This window comes from Mirounga leonina, unplaced genomic scaffold, assembly GCF_011800145.1.
Source record: "Mirounga leonina isolate KUSES-001 unplaced genomic scaffold, KU_Mleo_1.0 Mir_179, whole genome shotgun sequence".
In the NCBI taxonomy this organism is placed as follows: Eukaryota; Metazoa; Chordata; class Mammalia; order Carnivora; family Phocidae; genus Mirounga; species Mirounga leonina.
In genome coordinates, this window is record NW_023270466.1 from 7,120,035 (window position 1) to 7,141,828 (window position 21,794).

Here is a 21,794-nt window from a genome sequence, read left to right on the forward strand (position 1 = left end):
GGGCTATCTTCAGTGTGTGCTACATGCACTCTGCTGTTGTGTTCTGGCTATTCTAGCCTTCAGTCCAGTCATGTGGAAACTCTCCTTGCCTTCTGTGGGCAGTGTTTAGTTACTGGCCTGAAAATTATAAGTTTTAACTATGTGTCTTCTGGTCACCTTGTGAAATGAGGGAACCAAGGCCATGTAAAACTTTCTGGTCAGGAGACATGGTAGGGGTAGGTTTTTGTGCTGGTCTTCTAGGGGAGGGGACCCACTGTTCTGGGACTGAGGTAAGCTTGACTGAGAAGGGCAATTCCACAAGAGTGCAGGGTGGGGGTGTTAGCAACTTCAGGCTTTAAGACTCTCTGGTTGCAAGAAGTCTCAAAATTCAGCCCCTCTCACTTTCCAAGCCAATAACATTCTCCTTGTGTGTCCCCCTCTGTGTTCCTCTCTCTCACCCTTCTCTGTGACCATGGCTCCCTCCCCTCTGCAGCACCCATGATCCATTTCTCCCCTAAACTAGGTCTCTGCACTTCCTACCTTCTTTGATGTGGCCTCTTCTCTAGCTTTAGTTGTGGAGTTTGTTTTGCCAGGCTTCAGGTTGATTTCTGGAGTATTTAGGATGATTTGGTAGTTATCTAGTTGTATTTGTGACACCAAGCAAGCCTAGGGTCCTCCTACTCTGCCACCATCTTCCCCCTTCTCCATTTACCCTTGATTGGCTTCTGCCAATTTTCTCAGGATCTCATCTGCAAGCTCTGATATCTATCAAAATTTGGCAAAGTTTTCCATTAATTTTAATTTCCTCTTGGCTGTTTAAAGGAATATCATGGTGTATCAGAAAATCCCTCAAGAATACCATCAATCCTAGGAGGGGCCCTATGGGGTCCTCCTTCAAGGATAAATATGGAGGCATCTGTAGGGCCACTGACTTGGTGGACTTTTATGTCTTGTAGTGTCTTCAGAGTGGAAAGACAACTCAGGATTACTAGAATAGTACTTTAAAAAAAAAAAAAAAGGAAGGAAGAAGGGAACTGTAGGAGTCAGTCTTATAGTCTTTTATTTTAGGTACTTTTTATATCTTTAACTTTTCATTAACCATTTGCAATGAAACTTTCAATAAAGCTATTTTGGAATTTTGAAGCCTTTGGAGGCTTCTGCATGCCAATTAAAATAGGTGTCCCATTCTATTTGTTGATTTGGGAGCCCTTGCTTTGAAGTTCACTTCTTAAATGAATGATCTTGTCTAATTGAATCATTTCTCATATTGGCCATTATAATTTAGATTGAGGGTTGGCAGGACCCTAGCTACAAATGGAGTTTAACCCATATTTCTGTCTAGCCATATATTGGGGCCTCCAACCTGACAGTTATCAAGCTAAGTTCTCAGGACACAAATTTTAGTAAGATTTTGCCATTTTTGTAGATATCTACAGCTTCCGGGACCACAATTCTTAGATATAAAATAAACAGTTGTGCTGGAAGGTGGCATGCTCAACTCTTTGGAACTAAGGGTCCCATTTCTTTAGCTAAGCCTTGAGTCTCTCAGAGCCAAATTAATGCCTAAGAGGAGCATGCCACTGAGTTGGGGATTGTGTGGTGTTTTACAGTGTGCCTCACTGCATGGAAATTTTCTTGAGGTTGGCAGGCGACCTAGTGTCAATCTAACCCAATCCATGACCAAGTTATGTTAACACAGAAGTCTTTGAGTTAAGCGGTTAGCATTTTAATAGCTTTTAAGTCGACCCATGCCCACTAATTTTATTTACACAAAACAAGATAAACATGTGCACATCAACACATCAGCAGTAACCAAAGAGATGTTACTGTGGACTGGCCAGTAGAGTTCATGAGTGTATCACCAGCAATTGTCAACGTGGAACTAGGGACTGGAGAAAGTACTGAACCAGCAAATCCAAACAAATGAGGACTGCAGATTGAACAACCAATACTTCCTAATGTGGAATCTTGGAACTGAACCAAGAGCTGAAGGTTCCAATCAAATGCAGAACTACAGACTTAACCAAGGGCTAGAGACTCGGGTTCCAGGTGGAACCATCTGCCAGCTCAAGCTGACATGCTAAGCCCTGGACTGGAAAGCCAATTAGATTGTGAGCTTGACAGAAAGAAAGTGAAGTTCAGAATGGAGAGGAACTTACTTATGACCCTCAGAAATGGCAAGGAGGACAGAGAATTCAGGGGTGTCTGGGTAGCACAGTCAGTTAAGCGTCCTACTCTTGGTTTCAGCTCAGGTCATGATCTCATGGGTCGTGAGATGAGCCCAGAGGCAGGCTCCATGCTCAGCGGGGAGTCTGCTTGGGATTCTCTCTCTTCCTTTCCTTCTGTCCCTCCCCCCACTCATGCTCTCACATGCAGGCTCTCTCTCTCTCTCTCTCTCTCTCTGTCTCTCTCACTAAAATAAATAAATAAAGTCTTTAAAAAAAAGAAAGAGAATGCAAAGGGTTCGTGGGTACCAGTGCCTGTGTTTCTCATTGTCCCTAAAGCCAACAGAAGTTTCCCTTAGATCCCACCACTGCCACCAATATTGTTAAACAAACAAAATTCATCTGAGTAAATTTTAAAGATCTTATTGGCTTTATTCAGTGATTCATGAATCAGGCAGCATTCCATCTAGCAGATAGAAGGGAGCTCCAAGGAGTTGTACAAAATGACTTCTAAGCAGAAGGGGGGAAGGATAAGAAAGTTAGTAGCCAAGAATGGATTTTTTGTGACAAGGTCACCTTCCTTTAGAAGATAGCAAGGGCCTATTAGAAAGATTATCTCACTAGTGCTAACCAGATAATTCCAGATTGATTTAAAATTCCACTCCCGGGAGAGGTTGAAACTATAATTAAGTTAGGTATTAAGTCTCAGTTTGGTGATGTGGGACTTAGCACAAGTGACTCTATTTGAGTTTTTGTCTCTTTTTTAACAATATATACTTCAAACCTGACTCTTTTTAAAATGTATTTTAAAGTTTCAAGATAAATTAAAACCTGAGTAAGACAAAGCAAGATTTTTTTCACTTTGAAAGCATATCAATAAGAGCATTTCAAGCTGCTTGATTGCTACAAAATCTTCTATTCTAGTTATTGTGGGAGACTGAGCATAATGTAAGTCCTTTTAAATGATGTCTTCACAGATAAAAGTGCAAATAAAATAGCTTTGCAAATAGATGTAGATGAAATAGGATAAAAATGTCTGATCACTTGTTTTGAGGGTAACAGGAAGATATTTTACTATAAAAATTCTCCAAAATAATTTCCTCAATGTTCTGTTTGGCAACAGACTCAAACTTGAGTTCCAAAAAGTCCTCTTACAAAGACAAATCTAGGGAGGAAATGGTTTCCCACAATATTTGAAAGGGATTTTTAAGCTCTAACAAGAGGAAAGTATCTGCACAAACCAGGTACATTTTTCATCCAAAAGAGCATTCATTCCCCAAGATGTTTTTAAGAACCTTGCCCATGAGAATTTCATCAAGTCACGAGTATAAGGAAACAATTTTTAGCATCAATTTGCCCTATATACTGTCACAAATGCCCAGATACCTCCTAATAAGCAATGATGGTATTCCTATATTCTTAGAAATTACTCTTGGTTTTGAATAGGAGATCTGATGTGGGTTGCAAGTAACAGTAAGCCTGTCAGACCAGCTTAGAGAACAAAGAGAATTATTAAAAGGAAACAGGGTGTCTAATGGACTCCAAAGTCAGGGTTAGAACCTAGAATTGGTCATCAGAACCTTCTGAAAACACATGGTTTCTGGCCTCAGTTCTCCTCCTTATAGATGTGCTTCATTCTTTTCTCTCTATAGATACACTTCTTTGCTTCCCCATATATATGGTTAAATGTACATCACTGTAAACCAGCACCTGAGTTATTCATGCTGTATTCAAGTCACCAATAGAAACAGACTGGCATTTGCAAATCTCAATTTCAAATTACTAAAAGGCAGAATTTGGTTGCCCAGCTTGGGCCAGGAGATCCAATCAGCAGACACAAGTCACTGGTAAAAAGGTGGACTGGGGTCTCTGTGATCTGAAGGACAGTTCTCAGAGAAGAGGGAGCTAGCTTATAGACAACACTGACAATGCAAAAAGTACATCTTTTTCAGTAAGATGTATGTTTTCCACCTAACAATAAATCATGAATGTGTATTATATGTTGAAGTATTCTTTCACAGTCATCTGGATAACATTGTATTCAGTTGCATGGGAGCACCATAATTTCTGGAGCAATCCCTGTTATTGAAATTGCAGTTTTTTAGTTTACTGTTTTTATAATCAATACTTTAATGACCATGCTTATAGTTAATTCTTTCCATATGCCCATGATAATTTCCTCAGTTTGTATTTTTCTGAGTAGATTTGATAGATCTGAAAGTTTGCAAAACCTGTAAGTCTTTTGATATGTATTAGAATATTATTTGATCTTATATATTCAACTTAATAGTCCCTGAATTCAAGGTCCTTGTGTCCTATGTCTTTTTTTCATTTTCTCCAGCAACTTTCAAGTTGTAGAGTACATTGTAGAGATTAAATTAACATGTGCTAATTAACTGACACACTTCATAAGTGAATATGTGTGGTGTGGTTGGGGAAACACCAGATTGAAGCATAGGAAATTTGTTCAACACACAAATAGGGATGTTAATTGCTAATAATTTAGACATTATAAATTGGAATTTGACTCTTGGAAAAGGACACACACTAAAAATATTTGTAGTTTTTACACTTACCCTATTCATTTGATTAACCAGAGGGAATAAAGTACCCAATGTGCCATCTTGAACCATTATTACCCTGATATGTAGCAAGAAGCTACATGTTCCTCCTTTCTATATTTAGAATGACACTATGGCACTATCTGACTACCCAAATATCTATTCTCCCCTTCTTTCTTTTTTTTTTTTTCCAGGTGTTTTTTATTGTTTGACTTACAGAATACACAAAACCAGGCAGAGAAGTCCCCAAGGAAATGAGGGTCACGTTTCATTGTTGTTTGCCCTTTGGTCCTTCATCTTCTAAGCATTTATTAGATTTTCTTTTAAAGATATCAGACATTTATTTTTATCACAAATGTAATCCAGATGTGAATAAATAAATTTATTATCCTCTAACATCTGCTTCTCCTCTCCTCCATGTTCCTTTATTTTTTTAATAAACTTTTTTAAAGATTTTTATTTATTTGACAGAGAGAGAGAGAGAGAGAGCACAAGCAGGGGGAGTGGCAGGCAGAGGGAGAGGAAGAAGCAGGCTCACCACAGAGTAGGGAGCCTGGCATGGAGCTCGATCCCAGGACCCTGGGATCATGACCTGAGCCGAAGGCAGAGGCTTAACCCACTGAGCCACCCAGGTGTCCCATCCCCCATGTTCCTTTAAATAGAAAAAAGAGCTAAGTGTCTCTTCAAAGCCTATTTGGCCATAGTTGTCCCACCTGTGGTTTTAAAAACAGACTCTAGCTTACCTTCTGAAATTCCTTCTTGAACTATAGCTCATTCGTCTAAAAAATCTTAGGAAAGAAGTCCTATTGATATTGTCAATAGTCTCCAGAAAGTGAGGATGGTAACTGTGCTGAAGGCAACAGAAAGGGGTCTTCGGCAAACTGAGGACCACTGGGAAATTGTGCAGAGGCAAATCTTGTCAATAAGATACCAGCACCTTCAATTAAAGCTAGGAGAATGCCACCCATTGCAGCTGACCCAACCATGACCACTGGTCCATTTCTTGCTGCCAGTATGGCTCCTGTTAAGGCACCACTTGTGATGGAGTTCCAGGGATCTTCTTTCCCTCTAACTTGAACCATACTGCAGTCAATCATGGAAAATAAACCTCCCCAAACTGCAAAGCTACCTCCCAATTGCAGAGCCCTGGTTTTAATACCTGTCAAACTCCCTCACAGTCTGTGGTTTACTCCCACTGGAGAATTGCAAAAAACTTTGATTGCTTGAAAGATACCAGCACCTATGGTACCATCATAAAGACCCCACCACAATCATCCACAATTCGCTAAGGGCGAGGCTCTCACGTGTACTACTCCATCTTGACCTCCCCTTCTTTCTTCATGATAAAATGCCTATATTGTTGGTGTATCATTGTGTCTAGCTAAATTCTATATCTACCATCCTTCCTTGAAATTAGATATGGTCATTGTTAATGAGATATCAACCAATGTTGTTAAGTGGAATCTCAGGAAACTTCTTTAAAAAATAGACTCTTCTGTATTTTCACCCTTCTTCCCTCTTCAAGCCTGAAATGTGAATGTGATGTCTAGAGACCTAGCAGCCATTTTGAAAAACAGAAGGTAAGAGCTAAGGATGGTAAAGCAGAAAGGTAGAAGGAATCTGAGTTTGGGATGACTTGATGAAACAGCCACATCTAGGAAGACTGCCCAGTTCTGCATGTCTTATGTGAGAGAGAAATAAACTCTGATCTTGTTTAAGTCACTCTTATTTCTGAAATATATTACTAACAGTCCAAAGACATTTTAACTGGTAGAATACCTATATCCAAGTTAGATTTTGACTGGATGGTTCTAATGATAGGGCTGCTGGTGTGACACACAACTAGATGGCCACCACAGATTTGTGCTTCCCTTCCACAGTGTAGAGTTTTGCCACAAAGGGATTACTCAGGTAGTGACTAATGTTTTCTCATTCTTTACACCTAGGTATGGCCATGTGACTTATTCTCAATAACAAAATGTGAGCAGAAGTGATGTTTCCAGACCAGCAATGTTAAGAAGAGGATATGCCTAACCCACAATCTCTTCTGACTGTAAGCTAGATGCAGAGAATCAAACCAAGGACACTGAAGCCTAGGAGATAGCAGAGCTCCAGTCAGGCCTATCACTACAATGATGGAAGCTGCCAGCAATTAAGAATCTTGTGGAACTGTACATGAATGAGAAATAAGCATCTATCATGACTGAGCTATTAAATTTTTTGGTTCATTTGTTATAGCAGCCAGATTTACCTTAACTAATACAGAAATTAGTATTAGAAATATGATATTGATAGGACAAAAATCTAAAATATGTGAAGCTCAGTTAGTGATGAGGGGAAGCAGTTAAAGAAGCTAGTATCAAAAGCCAAATAAACACAGATTCAGTTCATGCAGCCATAACATATTTGGCAAAACTGTCTAACTGATGAGTTGGAAAGACCAGAGTCTACGAGTCGGTAGCTTTAGTGGAAATGGTTGGTAAGATTTGGCATGATAGTGTATGCTAACATTTACTTTCTGTTTTTAGCAAGTTATTATTAAAAAAAGATGGACATCTGGGAAGAACTGGCCAGCTTGTAAGCAGAAATGGAAGGTAATAGAGAAAATCCAAACATTTGGGACTTCTAAGGGTTGCAGAAACTGACTGCAAGACCCCAACAGTAAGAGACAAGACTGAAAGATGTCTTTGGTACCAAAACATATACCTAAAGCAACAATCCTTCAAGAATGAAGCATTATGGGGCACCTCGGTGGCTCATTTGGTTAAGTGTCTGCCTTCGCTCAGGTCATGATCCCAGGCTCAGCAGGGAGTCTGCTTATTCATCCACCTACACCCCCCCCACTTGTGCTCTCTCTCTCTCTCACTCTCTCTCTTTCCCAAATAGGTAAATAAATAAAATCTTAAAAAAAAAAAAAAAAGAATGCAGCATTCTCATCTACTGTTTCAAAAGGCCTCAATGTAGTCCCCATTAAGAGAGCAATAGGGGGCAAAGAAATGGAGAAATAGATTTAGGCTTCAGAATTCTGCCCTGGGTGCAGTTATAAGCACATTGAACTGCCTGGATGCAAATAGATCAGAAGCCTATTAAGTGTCACAATGAATTCATGACCACAAGGGGTCACAGAGATTATGGCCAAAGGGAGTTCTTTCTAGACAACATGCTTGGAATCCACTAAATGAACTGCTCTCCCACCACTATCAATGCCTGCCCTGCAGGATTTTGTCATTGCTATGGACAAATTGCTATGACTGCTGTGTTTCTTCATTTTTCTTGTCTGAATGGGCATTTTATCCTGTCCTTGGTCCACCATTATATATTGTAGAGCAGACAACTTTCTGCTTTATAGTCTATAAACCATGAGGAGTCACTTTTGGGTTTCATCAAGAGGACTGTGTACCACCTGGATGTAGTAAATTGGATGGGTCTTGGGAGGAATTGAGAATGCTCTATTTGTGGGAAGATGGGTGTTCTTGGAGTTTTGGTAGTTACATGATAGGCTAGAGAGAATTGGATAGTTGTACAATAAGGTTCATTTTCTACAAAAATTCTTTTTCAGTCAAAGGGATAAGATTTTCTAGCTCTCTGTGTATCTAGGTGGGGTCATGTGACAAGAAACTTTAGGGATAAGACCCAGCAACCTATGGTTTAGCAAAACCTCCAGGTGATTCTGGTGACTGCTCAAACATGGGGGTCATTGCCTTAAGAGATAATGGAGCTCAGTTTCTAAAAAGCTGGAGTCCTTCTTTCCCCAAGGAGGAGAACCATATATTAATCAGGAACACCTATTTTGGACTTAACCTGAGTGAAAAGTAAAGTTCTTTCACAGTTGAGCCATCATACATTTGGGAATTTATCTGTTTCAACAGTTTAACTCACTTGGAGAGATTGGAAAGGGACTGAGAACCAAACCCATCTACATCCAACCCACCCTGGACACTGAGAACTGAAACTACTTCACTTACCTTATTCTCTACATTACATAATTTTTTTTTTTATTCCTCCGTCTTCATTACTTTTCTGGGAGTTGCTTTCCCCAGCAAGCTTTGAGAGTCCATCACAGAACTTCCCAAAAGAAAGTCTCCAATAGACGACATCAACAGGCAGTTTGTGCCCTACAATTCTTTGAAGCCCTAGCCTCAGCCCAGTCCTTATTGTTTCCACCAATCCTGACTGTTTTATTTGATCTTTACCCGATTCTAATCAAATCCCTGTATTGAAAGACCTATCTTAAGACAAACTTCAAATTCTCAATAAATTCTGGCCTGACCTTCCCCTCTTTGAGACCCTGCCAAAGCTCTGAGGAGATGTGGTTCTTACCAAGCCAAGCAATAAACTCAGCTTTATCTTATCAACAGATTGTGTTGGTGATAGTTGGAAACCATCCCTGGACAGGACTAACAAAATACCACTATGAGTTGTTTAGTAAATAAAGTAAGTAAAATTCATGTAGATTAAGAGCATATAATAATTTTTGTGCTTACAACTAGAAGAATGAAATCATAACCTCTCATCCTCCCTAGACAGAGTATGGCCTTGGCCAAGAATTTAGTCAAGAACTTACGAGTACTGATTTTACAGCCTCAGCTAGGTCTAATACAGCTAAGGGAGCAGGCGTAAAAGGTACAGTTTATGAACTAACTAGGTTTTCTTTGTCTTCCTAGAAGACCTGAGAGGTCATAATTTGAAAGCAGAGAGTGGAGGGGGGGGATGAGGGAAAAGAACCAATACTGTTTATATTATATCTGTGCAGTAAATAATGCACAGGACAGATTTTATTGATTGAGAAGTGGCTTATAAATTATGACTCAGCAGGAAAATACTTCTCTTCCTCCTCAAGGGTTTACTGCACTACTTCTGAGAATTAAAATTTGTCCTTGGGAGATGGTATGATGAACATGATAATGTATTTGTGTATTTTATTCATTAGTTAGCTTGGACAGTCCAGAGAATAAAAGATATGTTCAACTTCCACTGGAGGAGAGATATCAAGAGAAGTCGATTTTTTTTAAAAGATTTTATTTATTTATTTGAGAGAGAGAGAATGAGAGACAGAGAGCATGAGAGGGAGGAGGGTCAGAGGGAGAAGCAGACTCCCTGCCGAGCAGGGAGCCTGATGCGGGACTCGATCCAGGGACTCCAGGATCATGACCTGAGCCGAAGGCAGTCGCTTAACCAACTGAGCCACCCAGGCGCCCCAAGAGAACTTGATTTTAAGTGACCCACAGATACTGACACTCTTCCTGAGATTGGAGCACCAGTCTTCCCTCACACCTATGCCCACCTGTTCTGACACTTGGAGAGCCACCACCAACTTTGGTTTTCAGGCCCTCTTCTCTGGAGTATAATTCCAATAACTCATACTTGAGCATTTAGACTGCTGAGAGAGAGGTATGGATCTCCAGTAAGACCAATCCTTATGTGCTGGGACTAGAGTTTCTTGGAAAGTGGCAGGGGTGGGGGACATCTATGTATGACAGGGTTTAGAAGGAGATACTTTAACAGAGAAGAAAGAGATTCAAACAGGAAAGAGGAGGAGTCCCTGTGGAAGGTTTAGCTCCTTCAGCACTTATACCTAGGACTTCAGGAAGACTTTTCAGTGTATACTTCTGAATTTTTCCTCTCCTATGTGATAATTCCAAACATCTGGTGAGCATGGTGTATCCTCAGAAGCATGGGTAGTAGTCATATGAACAATATGGAACAAGGCAGAAAGGAAAGTCTGGCTGGCTCCTCATTCATGCTCCCTGGGCCTGTGTGGACAAAGCAGCATCCTATTCTAGAGCCCATGAGTTCCAGATGGTGACTGGCAGAAAAAAGGACAGAGCTGAGAGGGGCAGGGAGCAGCAGCTGATGGGGGATAATTCAGGAGGACTTAAAAATGAGATCACTCCCCATAAATACATACTTACATACTTTAACTATTTGCAAGTATAATTTTGAATGAAAATTCAAAACGGTAGAAAAATGGGCTAGTGAATGAAGTACATATTCTAATGAAGATCAAATAAGAAATTATTATCTGTCACTCATTAAATTGAACATTATTTGTATATGATGATGTGAGGGCTCCACAAAGTCTATAAAAATTTTTATAAAATTGTCCTTTTTACAAATTCATGGAAACTGAAAATAAATTAGTGGTTGCCTTGGGCTAAAGGTGGAAATGGGATTGACTCCAATTAGGCAGAGGGGTCTGCTGTGGGTGAAGAGAAAGCTCTAAAATGAGATTGTAGTGATGGATGCACAACTTCATAAACTTATTAAACTGAATTGTACACTTACAATAGGAGGATTTTGTAGAATGTAAATTATCCTTCAATGAAACTGTTTTTAACAAAACCCCAAATTGCCCTTTTCAGTTAAAAAGAATACTTACTTAGGGTACCTGGGTGGCTCAGTTGGTCAAGCATCTGCCTACGGCTCAAGTCATGATCTTGGGGTCCTGGAATCAAGCCCTGCTCAGCAGGGAGTCTGCTTCTCCTTCTCCGTCTGCCCCTCCTCCCTGCTCATGCTCTCTTTCTCCCCAATAAATAAATAAAATCTTAAAAAAAAAAAGGAATACTTACTTAAAATCCTCTCCTATGAACGTGCATCCTAAGTGCTGCCGGACCTTCAATCAGAGAATAAATTAAGAAAAAATAATTCCAGAGCATTCCATCTGAAGTGCCAAATTGATGACTTCACTGAAAATATAGTATACATCAACTTTTTAATTAATTAATAAAATCACACCTACTTTTGCCATTGGTTGTGACATATCTACTAATGTAGAAAATTGTTTTCAACTGTATGTGTACAATATATTGTTAAAGTTCCTCTAGAATAAACTGTTATTATCATTATGATTTTTTCATGCCTTGGAAAATAGCTAAAGCAGATGATATCTTTCTGTCTCAAAATTTTTCAGAGCAAATGATCTGAATTAGTTCTTGTTCATATTGCCTGACCTGAATCCCTTGGCTAAAGGTGACCAAAAAAACATGAGCAGAATTTGGAATTGGGTCTGAGAGAACCAGCCCAATTGTGGATAGCTGACATGTCAGCGGGTACATTGAGTAGCTATGGGGCAGCAATCTGCCATGTGGATGGAGAAGTGAAGAAAGATAACTAAGAAAAGACGAAATCTGACCCACAGAGCCCACAGAGAAGAGATCAGAACAGGGCATACTGCCCAACCTCTCGATGACCCTTCAGCTCCCAGAGGCCTTGGCCCTTTTCTGAGGCCCAGCTGCATTTCTGCCCATGGTCTCCAGAGAACTCCTGTCTTTCTGTTTTATGTTACTTAACTAAGACAGAAACATAATTACGTGCATAGGAACACAACTGGGAGGATAGTCACCCAAGTGGCAACACTGGTTCCACCTGGGTAGTGGGATTGCTGGTGATGTTTATCTCCTTCTTATGCTTGTATGTAATTTAAAATTATCATTTTGTAGTAAGGTTACTTTTTTATTGTAGTAAAATACGTATAACATAAACGTCACTGTTTTAACCACGTGACAGTGAAAATTCAGTGGCATTCAGTGTGTTCAGGATGCCGTGCAACCATCACCCCTATTTAGCTCCGGAGCGTTTTCATCACTCCGAAAGGAAACCCGGGATTCTTGAAGCAGCTACTCCTCATGCCCCCTTCTCCCCAGACCTCGGCGACTGCTGATCTGCTTTCTGTCTCTATGGATTTGCCCATTCGTGAAGGTTACAATCATTTTTTTTTTAAGTTTAACATGCATAAAACAACAGCAGACCCCCTGACGGTTGGCAGCTCTCCCTTGCTGACCTACACTGGAGTGCTTCTGACATCTGCAAGCACTGCTGTGGAAATATCTGATCTCTTAAAACACTAAATCTGTATTAGGCAATACATTGCAAATTTCTCTTAATTAAAAGTCATAAAGTGAATGAATATTATAAATAACTTAGTTTAAGCACTTATATTTTCTTTCCTTTTTTTTTAAGTAGGCTCCATGCCCAGCATGGAAACCAACACAGAGCTTGAACTCATGACCCTGAGATCAAGACCTGAGCTGTGATCAAGAGTCAGAGGCTTAACCGACAGAGCCACCCAGGTGCGCCTAAGCACTGATATTTTCAAATGTGCACATGCCAAAGTAAGAAAAATTATGTCCTAAATATAACCTCTCTGGCTCTTTTTGAATGATCCTTGTCCTTACTGCCAATATTTGTGTGGCTTTCATGGAGTGGAAGTGTGATGATTAATAGGCTTAATGATATTGTCTTTTTTTCTGTGTCTGGACTTAAAAACTATATGACAAACATTTTTACTATTATTTGGAGATTCTAAGAATTTTCTCCAGTTTAGTAGATTAAGTGAAAGGAATATGTAGGGCAATATATAAATTTCAAGGATAAGAAAATAAAACTATTTCACAAAATTTACAAGAGGCAAAACAAACCAAAACTTTTTTTTTTAAGATTTTATTTATTTATTTGACAGAGAGAGAGAGAGAGTGAGCACAAGCAGAGGGAGTGGCAGGCAGAGGGAGAGGGAGAAGCAGGCTCCCCGCTGAGCAGGGAGCCTGATGTGAGGCTTTATCCCAAGAACCTGGGATCGTGACCTGAGCCGAAGGCAGCCACTTAACAGACTGAGCCACCCAGGCATCCCTAAACAAACCACAACTTTAAAATAAAAATTAAACCAAAGAACTTCATAAAGAGACATGCCAATGATCAAGACTTATTATATGACACTAATTCTTCTAGTGTCATAGAAGAGAAAGAGAATTTATGGATGTAAGTAGACACTACCGCAGCTGTAACTTTGAAATACGGTCTTCATGCTAGAAACTCTCAAAACTCTGTTTAGCTACATAAAGATGCAGTAGACAATTATTGGTTTTGAAAAAGATTCAGTAGCTTTGCACATCAATTTATAATGATGAATCAGAAAAATGCTGATTTATTTAAAAACAATCCAGCTTTAAAAAACATTTATAAATGAAACTAGTACCTCCCTCATGATTGTATGAGGAGTAAATGAGATGGAGTGTGAAATTTGGCACTCAACAAATAGTTTTTAAAAGTGAAATTGTCCCTCTTTGCAAGTCATTTCTTCACATTCTGTATAGCACTGAATACAGTTGACCCTTGAACAAGGTGGAAGTTCGAAAACCTGCATATAACATTTGGCTCCCTCAAAACCTTAACTGCTAATGTTGACCAGAAGCCTTATCAATAACATAGTCAATTAATACATATTTTGTATATTATATGTATTAATACTGCATTCTTATGCTAAAGTAAGCTAGAGAAAAAAGTTATTAAGAAAATGATAAGGAAGAAAAAATACAGTACTGTACTATATTTACTGAAAAAAATCTGCACATAAGTGGACCCATGCCATTCAAACCCGTGTTGTCCAAGGCTCAACTGTACAATACTCTTCAGTGAACACATGTGAGTTAATTATATAAAGTGTGCCAGAAAAGTATGTAGTAATATACAATGTGTCATATAATTGAAATTCTATATGGTGATAATACATTCTGCAATTAGGAATGATTCTGATGTGTAAAATATTTTGCTGATTGTATATCTAAAAATATATCCTTTCACTTGTTTTTTTTTCAAGTTTTTATGGCAGTAAAATATATATAACATAAAATTTGCTGTTTTAATCATTTTTAAAATTTTGTCTTTTTTTTAAAGATTTTATTTATTTTATAGAGAGTGAAAGAGAGAGAGAGAGAAAGAGAGAGAACAAGCAGGGGAAGCAGCAGAGGGAGAGGGAGAAACAGACTCCCCACTGAGCAGGGAGCCTGATGCGGGGCTCGATCCCAAGAACCTGGGATCATGACCTGAGCCAAAGGCAGATGTTTAACTGACTGAGCCACCCAGGTGCCCCTATTTTAATAATTTTTAAGTGTATAATTCAAGGGCATTAAGTACACTCACAATTTTGTGCAGTCATCAATACTATCCATGTCCAGAACTTTCTCATCAACCCAGAAAGGAACTGTGAACTCCATTCCCTCCTCCCCCAGCCTCTGGTAACTTCTATTCTGCTTATTGTCTTTAAGAATTTGCCTATTCTAGGTATATTCTCATATAAGCAGAATCAACCTTTTATTTGCTTTTAACCAGAGGGGGGGAAAAATAACCACTGTCTTCAACTCTGCCTCCACTTTCCTCCATACTCAATGAATTGCCAAATCCTGGAGATCCTTATCTCCAGCATGTCTTCTGAATTTATTCCCTCCTTTCCATTCCTGCTTCCCTGGCCCTAGTTCAGACCTTGCTTGTTTCATCTCACACCATTATAAAACCTTCCTCCCCAGGCCCCCTTCTTCAGTTTCCTCCCTCAGTCCTTTACAATTTCTGGAAGTGAGCTTCCTTAAGTATGAAACCGAGAGCTAAGGAGATATATATCTTTGGGTCCCTAGCATTTTGCAGTGTGCCCAGTACATGGCAAGTTCTCAGCCAACGTTTATTAAATCAAATGAAGCCAAGTTGAGTAAACTAATTGCCCTTGAGGAGATGACAGTGTAGTGGGGAAGACCAGAACATCAATAACTTAAATCCAATGTGATTATCCAAAATTAAAGTCTGGTGCAAATGGCACTAGAACAGATAAGGGATTGATTAAGTCCACTTATAAAGATGGACATCCAGAAAGCCTCAAAGAAGAAAGGATATATTAGCTGCTACTAGAAAAATATTATAGAACACACTTGTGTATTAAGGGTTATTCACAGCCAACTGCATCCCCAGTAGATTGCAAACTCTTTGAGAATTTTATTCATCTTTGTGTTAATTACAAATGCAATTACTTATAACTTGAAAGCTTTGGGGATGGGCAACCCTGTCGGGACCCCTCTCACTCTTGAGAGCTTTTTCTGTATCTTCACTTAATAAACTTCTATTTACTCAAAAAAGAAAAGAAAAGAAAAAGAAAGCTTCGGGCATTTTTGTTTACTGTCTTCCTCCTAGATGGTAAACTCCTTAAGCGTGAGCAATGTGTCTTAGGCACTATTGTCATCCCAGTGCCTGGCACATAGTAAGTGCTTAGTCAATATTTATTGAATAAATAAATGAATTTTGCAAGCCTTGCAGAAACCAGCAAGTGCTTTTTGTAACCTCATCTTCAGTCGGAAACCTTTCTGATGCATAAGAGGATTAAATTGCTTTGATGCTCCGATTTCACACATTGTAAGAGTTTACAGTCTCCCCTGAGTCCTGAGATTGAGGCAGGACTGGGACTCCTCCTTCTCTTGGCTGTCTCTGTCTCCCATGTCCTGGCTTCCTCACATGCAACACCACATTGGCCTGTGCTAACTTACACCTCTACCCCTTTTTCAGTGTATCACAACTCAAAAATCACTCACAGAGTAGTAACGGATTCTGGAGCTGGGGAAGAGAGAATGGGAAGTTATCGTTGAATGGGTACAGAGTTATCCATTGGGATAATGGGATATCCAGTGAGATCAGCAGACAGATAGTGGTGAGGGCTGCACAATGTCCCAATATTAGCTGTCTCCCTAGAAGGGATTCTAGAGCCACATGATGAAGTAATAACATTTTCCTTCTTTAAAAAATTATTATTGAAGTACAGTTCACATACAATGTTATACTAGTTTCAGGGGTACAACATAATAATACACAATCCTATACGTTACTCAATGCTCACCATCTGTTACCATATAAGTAATAACATTTTCTTCACTTGGTTACATCGTATATACTACTTCGAATTTTTTTACATTTGTTTTTATCGATATTTTACTTGCTGTTTTGTTTCCTCTGTTGCTATTGTTTTATTATTACCAGCAATATTTTATTTTAAAATCAACTTTAATGAGATATAATAATTGCATACAATAAAATTCAGATTTGTGACTTTTGACAACAGTATACATCTACCTAACTACCATCCCAGTGAACACAACACATTCCATCCTTCCAGAAAGTTCTCTTGTGCCCCTTAGCTAAAGAGTTTCTAAATTCAAAGTAGTACAACAGCAAAGATGTAATGCTTTGAATTTAGAAACTCTCTAGCTAAAGAGAAAAGATCCCAAAGATTTCTTACCAACAGTTTTTGCCCTATCTTCAGCAATTCCCAAGCTTTCAATCTCCAGAGAACATCGTGCCTGGAAGATTTGGCAAGTGCTTGACCACACTTTGTGCCACATGCCTGACTTGCAGCAACAGGTGGGAAAGTGATCTAATATAACCCAGTGGCAAAAACAAAGAACAACAAACAAAACAAAACAAAACAAAACAAAAAACCAAAGCAAAAAAGAAGGAAGAAGGGAGGGAGAGAAGGAGAGAGTAGAAAAACAAACAATCATGGTTTAGAAAGGACAATGCAAATTGGTTATAAATAACACACCCAGATACTTTTTTCTAAAACCTAACTCCAATGAAGCATCATAAATTCTGCAGTTATCACCATTTTAACATTGAGCTTTTTGTTTCCCATAAGCAAGGATATATATGTCTGAGAATCAATATCATCAGGATAATGTAATATAAAATGTTGTCTGTAACATCATGTAATATTCATGGATTCATGAATGTAATATTCATATTCACTTCGTGTAGTGAAAATTTAAACTAAGCATTATCATGATAGCCTTAATGAAAATTACTTTGACAAAGAATTTCTCTATTAGAATCATAGAAAATTCAATGCCATTCTTGAAATTGTGGCCAACCTTTTTTTAAAAAATTTTTTTATTGTTATGTTAATCCCCATACATTACATCATTAGTTTTAGATGTAGTGTTCCATGATTCATTGTTTGTGCCTAACACCCAGTGCTCCATGCAGAACATGCCCTCTTTAATACACATCACCAGTCTAACCCATCCTCCCACCCCCCTCCCCTCTAGAACCCTCAGTTTGTTTTTCAGAGTCCATTGTCTCTCATGGTTCATCTACCCCTCCGATTTCCCCCCCTTCATTCTGCCCCTCCTGCTATCTTCTTTTTTTTTTTCTTAACATATATTGCATTATTTGTTTCAGAGGTACAGATCTGAGATTCAACAGTCTTGCACAATTCACAGCACTTACCAGAGCACATACCCTCCCCAGTGTCTATCACCCAGTCACCCCATCCCTCCCCCCCCCACTCCAGCAACCCTCCGTTTGTTTCCTGTGATTAAGAATTCCTCATATCAGTGAGGTCATGTGATACATGTCTTTCTCTATTTGACTTATTTCGCTCAGCATAATACCCTCCAGTTCCCTCCACGTCATTGCAAATGGCAAGATCTCATTCCTTTTGATGGCTGCATAATATTCCATTGTATATATATATACCACATCTTCTTTATCCATTCATCTGTTGATGGACATCTTGGCTCTTTCCACAGTTTGGCTATTGTGGACATTGTTGCTATAAACTTCGGGGTGCACATACCCTTTCTGATCCCCACTTTTGTATCTTTGGGGTAAATACCCAGTAGTGCAATTGCTGGGTTGTAGGGTAGCTCTATTTTCAACTTTTTGAGGAACCTCCATACTGTTTTCCAGAGTGGCTGCACCAGCTTGCATTCCCACCAACAGTGTAGGAGGGTTCCCCTTTCTCTGCATCCCCGCCAACATCTGTGACCAACCTTTTAATAAAGTAAAAATGCTTTTAGCCATACATAGAGTATTAATCTGTATACCCAAATTGATGCTTTGAGTGGAAATATTTCTGATAAATATAGATTGAGGTCTAAATACAACTCTATATTAATCTATCAATCTATATCTTATATATGCACAATATACGTAGTATATGTTATCAGTGCCCTGGCCATTTCCCCTCACACTTATCACTTCAGCACATACTCATTGGACTTCCAGCCACCAGAACCTGCAACTCTTTGCCTGAGAATTTGCTCTCAACTCTAGAATCCCCTTTTTATGTCAGGGCAGTACATCCGAAGTGCTGGGGGACTAATACCACTGCCTCCTCCCAGCACCTCTCCAACAGTGGAGACAGTTGGTGTTCACATATTCAGCTCCTCTCGGGTGTGATGTCTCAGGCGCATGATCTTCATGGGCTCCCAGCATTTCCCAGTGAGATTCAGTTTCAGTTGCCCACAGTGGTCATTTGCTTGCTTGAACAGGCAGACTTTACTGACTGCTTTCCCTTCCTTGTTTCACTTCCCTACCCTCCAGCCAGTAGTTTCCTCTCTTCCCAAATAAACTTGTTGTACTCAGATCCTTGTCTCCGGATCTGCTCTGACAAACCAGAGACGATAAGCTGTGATGTCATTTATTTAGATGTATATGTATGTATGCATAGAAGACAATGTGAAGGATTGTGTATTGGGGGGAAGGAATTAGGATATTGATTTCCTTCTTTTTTGCTTATCTCTATTTTCTAATTTTCCTTTAATGATCACATTATTTATATCATTTATTTTTTATTGAGATAAAATTTATCATTTTAACCATTTTTGAAAATATACAATTCAGGATTTTTCATGGATTCACAATGTTGTGCAACCAGTGTCACCATCCTATGTTCAGAACATTTCCATCACCCTAAAAGAAACCCCACAGTTTCCAATTCTCTTCCCCAGTCCCTTGGGAATCACTAATCTATTTTCTCTATGGATTTGCCTATTCTGGGTATTTCATATGAATGGAATCATATTACATGTGACTTACTGTGTCTGGCTTCTTTCACTTAACATGTTTTTAAGGCTCATCAATTTATCAGTTGACGAATATTTGGGTTGTTTCTACTCTTTGGCTATTATTAGTAATGCTGTTGTGAACATTCATATATAAGTTTTTGTGTCTATACATGTTTTCAGTTCTCTTGGGTAGATACCTAACAGTGGAACTGCTGGTCATATGGTAACTCTATATTTAACTTTTTGAGGAATTGCCAAGTGGTTACCCTCAGTGGCTACACCATTTTACATTCCCACTAACAATGTATGAGAGTTCCAATTTCTTCACATCCTCCCAACACACATATTATGTTCCCTTAAAAATTATAACCATTTTAGTGGGTGTGATGTGGTATCTCATTGTGGTTTTCATTTGTACTTCCCTAATGATTAATAATATTAACCATCTTTTTATGTGCTTATTGCCTATTTGTGTTTCTTCTTGAAAGAAATGTCTATTGAAATACTTTGCCTAGTTTTAATTGGGTTGTTTATCTTTCTGTTGGTGAGTTGTAAGAGTTCTTTATATATTCTTAATACTAGACCCTTCAGCTATATGACTGGCAAATATTTTCTCCCATTCTGTGCATCCTTTCACTCTCCTTATAGTGTCTTTTGATGCACAAAAGTTTTAAATTTTGATGAAGTCAATTTACTTGTTCTTTTGATGTTATATTCAAGAAACTACTCATTAGGGCGCCTGGGTGGCTCAGTTGGTTGGGCGACTGCCTTCGGCTCAGGTCATGATCCTGGAGTCCCTGGATTGAGTCCCGCATCGGGCTCTCTGCTCGGCAGGGAGCCTGCTTCTCCCTCTGACCCTCCCCCCTCTCATGTGCTCTCTCTCTCTCTCATTCTCTCTGTCTCAAATAAATAAATAAAATCTTAAAAAAAAAAAAAGAAACTACTCATTAACCATTACTTTTTATATCATTTTTATAAGTATTTTTCACATCTAGTTCTTAGATCTTGGCTTCTAATATAAATTGTCAATATTGAGAACCACGTTTCATTGGAGAAATGGCTGATACGAAGAAATACTGAAGATGAGCCTGAAGCATCTTGTAGTGCCAGAAAGTAAAAGTGGTTAAAAAAATAGATAAATCAAAAAACAAAAAATCCCTACATTGATATGAGTATGTCAAAGGGACAGAAGAGTAAATGGAAAGAGTTTTCAATTGTCAAAACTGAAGTGATTTGAACAACAAAATATAGTATAGGATTGTAACATATAGTATAAAATAAATATCCATGTGTCCATATTATACAAATAAATGATTGATTAAATTAATAATGGGGGAGAAGAGACAAATCTCCCATGCAGAAGAATTCCAAATAAGAATACAGTATGAGAAGGGAGGAATTAAAGAGTAACTTTACACTGGAGAAACATGACAAACACTACTCCAGTCAGGGGGTAAAGGGAAATATCAACAGTAATAAACCATGTTGATAGTATGTATCCTGATGATGTGATGAAAACGGTATTTTGCCTCTGTGATCTTCCTCCTACAAGTCCATATCCCTATTCTAACCATGGGAAAAGTAACAGACAAATTCCAACAGAAGGACATCCTATAATACATCTCCAGAATTCCTCAAAAATGTCACAGTCGTGAACAAACAAACAAAAACAAGGAAAATCTGAGAAATTGTCATAGCCAAGAAGAGCCAAGTTTCCCTGATGTAACAATTGAGTGTAATGTAGTATTCCGGGTAGAATCCTGGAAAGAAAAGGACATTATATAAAAACGAAGGAAATCTGAATAAACTATATATTTTAGTCAATAATAATGCAGCAATACTAGTTTATTAATTGTAACAAACATATCATAATATATCATAAGGTGTTAATAATAGGGAGAATTGTGTGCAGGCAATATTTGGGAACTCTCTGTACTAACTGCTTACTTTTCCAGTAAATGTAAAACTGTTCTAAAAATTAAAATCTATAAAGAATACTATTTATAACAGCATCAGAAATATGAAGTCAGGGGCGCCTGGGTGGCTCAGGTGTTAAGCGTCTGCCTTCGGCTCAGGTCATGATCCCAGGGTCCTGGGATCGAGCCCCACATTGGGCTCCCTGCTCCGTGGGAAACCTGCTTCTCCCTCTCCCACTCCCCCTGCTTGTGTTCCCTCTCTTGCTGTGTCTCTCTCTGTCAAATAAATAAACAAAATCTTAAAAAAAAAAAAATCTTTAAAAAAAAGGTAATACGAAGTGATTAGGCTTAAATTTGACAACACTTGTGAAAGACCTATACACTGATAACTACAAGGTGTTGTTTATTAACATTTTGAAGTTTTGAAATTTTAAAAGCAATCTTTAAAAACAAGAAATGGAGGGGTTGGGTGTGGGGTCCGCTGGGCTGGTGGGGAAGCCGAGTCTCGCGTGAGCGGGTCTCCTGGCGCTGGCGCTGCGCTGGAGGAACAGCCCTAGGTCTGGGGGAGAGAATCCCGGC

The 21,794-nt window shown here is 38.9% G+C and overlaps 1 pseudogene; it reads right to left on the reverse strand.

Annotated features, from left to right (window-relative positions):
• Positions 1–5,508: 5,508 nt before the first annotated feature.
• Positions 5,509–6,023, reverse strand: LOC118023371 (annotated as a pseudogene).
• Positions 6,024–21,794: the final 15,771 nt, after the last annotated feature.